This window comes from Uranotaenia lowii, chromosome 1 (genome assembly GCF_029784155.1).
Source record: "Uranotaenia lowii strain MFRU-FL chromosome 1, ASM2978415v1, whole genome shotgun sequence".
NCBI lineage: Eukaryota > Metazoa > Arthropoda > Insecta > Diptera > Culicidae > Uranotaenia > Uranotaenia lowii.
In genome coordinates this window covers 189,009,542-189,016,770 of record NC_073691.1, presented here as the reverse complement: position 1 = coordinate 189,016,770, position 7,229 = coordinate 189,009,542, and positions in this window count along the sequence as shown.

Below are 7,229 nucleotides of genomic sequence, written 5' to 3'. Positions count from 1 at the left end.
TGCTGAGAATTGTTGATTAAAATAGAGGTGCAATTGATTAAAATATACAAATCTGTCAATGTTAACCCTAAATAATCTGCTTCAATGAAAAGACAAAACCTTGCGACAATACCAATTTTAACGGCCAAGCAAAACGAGTACGGATTCGAGAACGATCACACTGATGCTGCGACGAGAAAGAAAACGATTAAATTAAAGCCCAGCGAATGAGGATGGACCCCTCCCCCCTTGCGCCCGTCCCATCCTATTTTCTCTCTCGGACCACCTCGAGGACTCCGCAAAACAGCGATCCCTCGCCATCCATAAGACCGCGTCATCATCATTAACGCGCGCGAGAACTCTCCCTGAATGATGATGATGATGATGCTGGTGATTGGAGTCGTTTGGTTGGAGACCTCCAAGGAAGGCATTTTTCCAAGCCACCAAGAATATCTCTCGACGAAACGATGAAGCGATGGAGGCTGGCGAGGAATCGAGGGAACAAGCGATCGAGAAAGAGAGCACAAGATTGAGAAGATATGATGGTCGTTTTCGTTGTTGTTGGATTCTTTTTCTTCAGCCGGGGTCCCATTTGGCTCTAAGTGGTCAAAAGAAGCCGCGCGGCCTTAAGGTGTCGGTTAAGCTAATTGGCAGAAGATCAAAGGGACCGCCAATGTGTTTAAGATATAAGTATGTATCGCTGAATACCTGGATGATAAAGAAGCACACACTACCAAAAAAATCTGTAAAATTACATCACATATGATGTAAATAAAAAGAAGCATCATATATGACGGAATATTCAGTGCTAGTTGGAAATTACACGCCAGTATATTTGGAACGTGTAAAATAAAAAATGATGTAAAATTTAGCAACGTGTAAAATAAAAATGATGTAAATTATAAAATCACTGAATGTTGGAAGAAAAACTTTCCAATTGGAATTTGTTTTGTTTTATTTATTGTTAATATGATTCAACACTGGAATTTTCACGTCTCTTAATGAAAATAAAACTCATCTATAATTAATATGATTCATTTTATTAAGCGGCAAATTTTTTTTTAACACACATGCATTATATTTTATTTCTTTTATTTTTTCCGCGAAGTACCGGAGCCAATGTTGAACACCGTGGATCCGCTTCCAGAACCGCATCCCTGCTTTTCGGATATCTCCGGGAACCATCAACACCGATTAACTTACTCGCGCGCGGGGAAAATACTTTGGCGCACGACTTAACAGTTTTTGTCACATTTGTCTGGTCTTGTTCTTCACAGTTTATAATTTTACATGACATTATCACGTTCAGTGTATTGTAATATTTCATGTCGTGTAATTTTGAGAAATTTCCAATTCAGTGTTGTTGAGAATTTCGTGTAACCAAAAAAAAATTGTAAAATTACCTCACATATGATGTAACGAAAAAGAAGCATCACATATGATGGAATTTTCAGTGCGATTTGAATATTACACGTCTGCAATCTCAACAGACGTGTAAAATTTGAAAGACATGTAAAATATTAAGACGTGTAATATTTAATTCGCACTGAAAATTCCGTCGTATGTGATGCTTCTTTTTATTTACATCATATGTGATGTAAATTTGCATCAAATAATCGCGTTCCGTGTCAAGTAATATTTGTGTCATTAGAATTCAGTGCTGTTAAGGATTCAACAGTTTTTATTTTGTAAATTTACATCAATAAATCGCGTTCCATGTCATGTAATAATAAAGGTTTTCAATTTCAGTGTCGTTAAGGATTCAGATTTTTTTTCTGTGCAGGAGAGAGAGAAAGAGCGCGATTGGAGCTCGATGAAGCAGGAGAGATTTGGTGGCTATTGAGGATCGCCACTTTTTCTGGGAGCGACTGGGAAGAAGGAAGACTGCCAAGTGGAGTCACGCACGACACGGGGAAAAATTGGGCCCACAACGAGCAAAGTGATCCATGCCGGGGGATTGCAGATTCCCAAACCTTTCAAAATTGAACAATCTAAACTACTTTTTTTTTTGCTCTAACAAGACAATTGATGGAGTCGGAGGAATGTTGACCGAAACAATTCGCTCATAAAAACTGCAATTAGTTTGCTCGTGTTTCCAATTTGTGGCCTAAAAATGTGATAAATTCTTCTCCCATTCTTGAGAATCACCGATCGCCGCGCTGCGAGACTTGGGTCCGAAATTGGCCCCCGGAGATCGGTGCCTGTAATAACTCCATTTGCCCTCGTCCGTCGATATGGGAGGGCTCCTTTATCGGGCGGCAGTTATCTGAGAATGCAATCACAAAATATATAAAAAATAAAACAGCGCCCCGTGATGGCGCTCCTCAATTGAAATTGTATGAAAAATTTTATCAAGCTGGAACTGAAATTCGCTTTTTGTGAAAATGTGCTTCGGCGATAAAATATGGCGCTCGCTTGTAATTATTTTGAACCAGTTTATTTTCACCTAGATGTCTAAACTACTTCTTAATATGCTATTCGAAGAATCGCTATTACATTCAGTTGCGTTAAAAAAAGAATTAAGTCGGGCAAAGCGACGCGTTTTTCTCTCGGTTGATATTTTTTCATGAATTATCCACACAATCTTCTAAGTACTGCTCTGATATGCCGAAGTGACATATATCCTTTTTTGATTGTTTTGACTTTTGGATTCTGTTTAGCGCGTTTTTATACCAGCTTTTCAATGCTATGAATTTTTTTTTTAATCAAACTTTTAAAAATATTTGAGATAAACGAAACGTAAAATCTTCTGTTTATACACCCAAGTGACGTATGTCCAATCATCTATGGAAGAAATAAAGAATAAATCTCGTAACTCAAGTAGTTTTTGAGTGATATTTTTAAAATTTGAATCATATGCGCAATTTAGCATGATTATCTGTTTATAACACAATAAAAAAAAACCTCCCACAAGAGCGAGGGGCTTTCATACAAAATAACGTTAAAATCTGTTACTAATGAGCGTTTATTTTTGAATAAAATTTGATACAAATGCAAATTTTACCCTATTTTTTAAGTTCCTAGCATACGAAAATCTTCTACATTGATAGGGTGCTTAAACCTTGGATAATCTTGAAAATTTGTGTGGCCTCTAACCAAACATTGTTTTGCACAAATGTATGTACATGTGCATGATTATGCATGTCAAATTCAACAAAGGAAAATTATTGTTTTGTTATGCTTTGATGTATAACATTTAAACATTATTTGATGATTTGATGATTTGATGATAAATTATGATAATTTGAATTTAAATAAAAATCGTTTTTCGTCTTAAAAAATATGTATTTTTTTGTTTATTTGTGACACTTTACCAACGTTTTGACGTTCGTGTCAGGAAAAAACAATGTATTATTAATAAATTTATTACATAAAATATTTCCTAAAGAGATACTCTTACATGTTTAACCAAGATTGAAACCAATTGAATCGAAAATATCAAATATTTCATTTCTAAGTTCCTTTATTTCTAGACATTTTACAATCGTTTGAAAGATTGGTAGTTTAACAAAGATATCATTTTAAGATTTCAAAACCTATATGTAGTTTTCGATAACTTTCGTTAATTACTGTACTTTTCAAGAGGTTTACTGGTTTATTTTCTACAACATTCCAAGAAATTTCTGAGGTGTTTCTTGGCTCTTTTTTTTTTGAAAAATTGTCGTGTTAAATCATTTTTGAATATATTTTTTTAATTCCTTCCTTTTTGAACCTCGTTTTTTTTCTAATAAATTTTTCTAATGATTGATATCTGAAGCATGGAATAAAGCCTGCAGTGAATCTCTCTGGAAATGCATCATTTATGAAGGTAAATTCTCTTAGAGTTAGTTTTAAATTTGAAAAATTTTATTCTTCCTTAAAGATTAGTCCCGTTAATTTTTTTAGCCTTTTTTATGTTATTATCTTGAATCCTAAGTCAATTTTACGCTAAGCTTCTTTGAGTTGCAATCTTCTGTCTATATTTTGTCGTTTATCTATTTTTAATCTTCTATCATTATTTTGTCACTTTTTCATAAAGATTTACCAATGTTTTATTTCATGACTCTTTCATGAAATGAAATTTCTGTAAATGTAAATCTTAACTCAATTTCAAGTATATTCTTTGAACTTTTTGTTCAACATGTTCTGATTTTTCATTTGAATTTGTAGATCTCTCACATAAAACAATTTTGTTTAAAATATTTGGTTTCTGTTTATTTATTTCGAATTGTTAACATTTTTCTGTATAATTTTAGACTTTTTTAACTGTTTTAGTAACATTGAAAAATCCGGATTTGTATAGAGTGAAGTTTCAAAATTTGTGGATTTTTTTCCTCAAAGAAAATGGATAAACTCGAAGTTCTTGTCGGACTTAGTTGTCCTAGTCCTTCGGGTACGATCTTTTGGTTTCCTTCCATTGTTTCCTTAGAACTTTAGGATTCTGCGATCGTTATTCTTAAATTATCTAAGCTCATTTAAATTGTTCCTCTTTTGTCCAACGTATTGTGCTTTTCTACTAGCGAGACCAAGAGACTTTCAAAAAACGTTTTTCAATGAACAGAATTGTCTTTCAAGCGTTTTATTTCAGTTTAGTTTAGGTCTCTAATTTTACCCAAATTTCACTTCAAAGTAACTATTTGCCCTACTTTTTTACCGCATGGTCGCCTGTAGCCCTGTAGTTCCTATAGTATTAACTTTTCAACAAAAATGAAATCTCCTTATCATGTTTACAGAAATATTAAAAAAAACCAACAAGTTTCTCTTATGATCGTTAAATCTTCTTGATCTATAATGTACGCACTGCAACATGATGTACACATTGTTCCTCAATTTTCACCATGATTATTTTTTTTTTTTTTTCATTATAATCAATTATATAAGGCGTTTTTACTTTATCTAGTTGACTCGGGTATACAGAGCACAATTGATCGGGGCACTATGAGCGTTTCCTGGTCGATGTAGTTTTTTTATTTACCATTCGATTATTTTTCATCGAGTTGAATTCGCCGCTAGTTTCGACGACAGAAAATGCTCATCGTGCCCCGATTGATGAACTGAACTGAACTAAAAGTTTTATGACAATTTGTTTTCATGAAGTAAGGGCGGTCCTATGAAAATCAGTTTTTTTCTTGATATCTTTTCATGGTGATATTTTATCAAAATCATTTATTGAGCAACTTTTTAGAAAATTACAATGCGCATCTTTTGTTGAAAACAAATAGCCAAAATTTGTTTTTGTTTCGAAGTTATGTGGCAATATGTGTTTAAAATTACTCTTTTAAAGCTTCAATAACTCCAAATGGAGCAAGTCGAAAACTTTATCGCTGATTGAATTTTGAATTTTATATTACAATCTTTACAATATCAGAAAACTGGAGATATGCTTTTCGATAAATGCGTTTCATGGTTGTATGAAACTTACTAAAAATCGTTAAAATCTCTATAAAAATAAAAAAAAAAATGGCCATTTGTTTTTTAAGAACTCAGAAACTATTGAACCAGTTCATGTGAAATTCGGCATTTTGAGCAAAAAATGGTATCTGTGGAGTTTTGGGTCCGTCGCACTCAAGGGTGGGAAGGCTCCCATACCATAATCGTAAAATACGAGAAAAAGCGGTACAATTCAATCTATTGACATCCTCCTGAGAGATAGTGGGGTTAGCTGCGGGCCTTGCGAGCCAGTGACTACAAAAAACATAAGCAACGAACAACCCTATTCCCTATTGGAGGATTTGGGGGAGGGGACCTCTTTTATAGTTTTTTACACAACTCCAAAACTAATTAAGCAAATGGGACCAAATTTGGCATGCGAAGGTTTCGGGGCTCGAAAAATGTTCTCTTTTTTTCCAGTGAGAAGATGGGAAGAGGGAGGGGGTTCCTGTATATTTAAATTACTCGAAAAGTGTTTAAGTAAATGGAACCAAATTGGGCATGGGATGGTTTTTGGAGACGAGACCTCTCCCTTCTAACATTGGAAAGATAGAAAGGGAGAAGTGAGGCTCCCAAACGATTTATATTGCTTATCTCGAAAACAATTGGAGCAAATGGAACCAAATTTTCCTGGAAGGGTATTTGAAAATAAAAAAAAAACAATTTCTTTTGATATTCATACCATCATTGACCATACTGAATGGACACTCGATTTCGTTTGTTAGATAATTTTTCCAGCAGTGCTCAGTATCAATTCTAGAGTGAGCATCGATCGCTTTTGATGAAATGCTATCCCTATAGGAAAGTGCCACCCAATTTTTAAGGAAAAAATAGGCATTTTTGACCATAAAAAGGCAAAATCTTCCTACTGGGATTTTTTTTATCATATTTTGCAAGGTTCGCAATACCGACCGAGGTGGCAAAATTAGACAGAAAATGATCAGATTTTTGTTAAAAGTGTCATGTCAGTGTGATCGGTGGGACCACTTCCTCCTTTCAGTGAGAAGATGGGAAAGGGAAAGGGACTCCTTTACCATTTCTGGCATAACTTGATAACTAATCAAGTATATGGAACCAAATTTGATATGGAAGAGCGAAAAATAGTAATATGATTATTAGAAACGCCTCCATTCTTCCATTGGGGATACAGGAAGCGAGGGAATTCTTTGCATAGCTTGAGAACCAATATATGGAAATAGAATCAAATTTCAAATAGAAAATGATTGGGCCAAGAGAAATGATTCTTTTTTAATTTAAGGCACCAATTTTTCAATGAATAAGTTGGCATAACTTTAAAATTGATCAAGCAAATGGAATCAAATTTGGCATGGGATTGTGTTTGGGTACGAGATATGTTTCCAAAATTGTTTTAAAATCTTACGCCTTGCTGAAAGGAGAGGGAAGGAGGGGGTTCTATACAATTTTCTTGTTTCGCTTAATAACATATAACCCATTGGAACCAAATTTGATATGAAAGAGTTTTTGGGGACGAAAAAATGGGTATGATTATAAGAAACGCCTACCTTCTTCAAGTAGTGGGAGTGGGGAGAGAAATTTTTTTTAGCATTAATCGAGCATTTATCAATCAAGAAAGACCATCTTTTATGAAAGAGGCTACTTACATACGAATAAATTGAGGCCCTTTGTTTTTTCGGGGCGAATTACGAAAGGAGACAAGTTTTATTTCATATTATTATGAAACAAATGAAGCCACAGACGTTATTTAGATACCAACAATGTCGTGAGCCCTCCCCACTTTGGAAGAATAAAAAGTGGAGAATACATATCAATAAAACATACATATTGGCATAATTAAGAACTCATGAAACTTACAAACACAA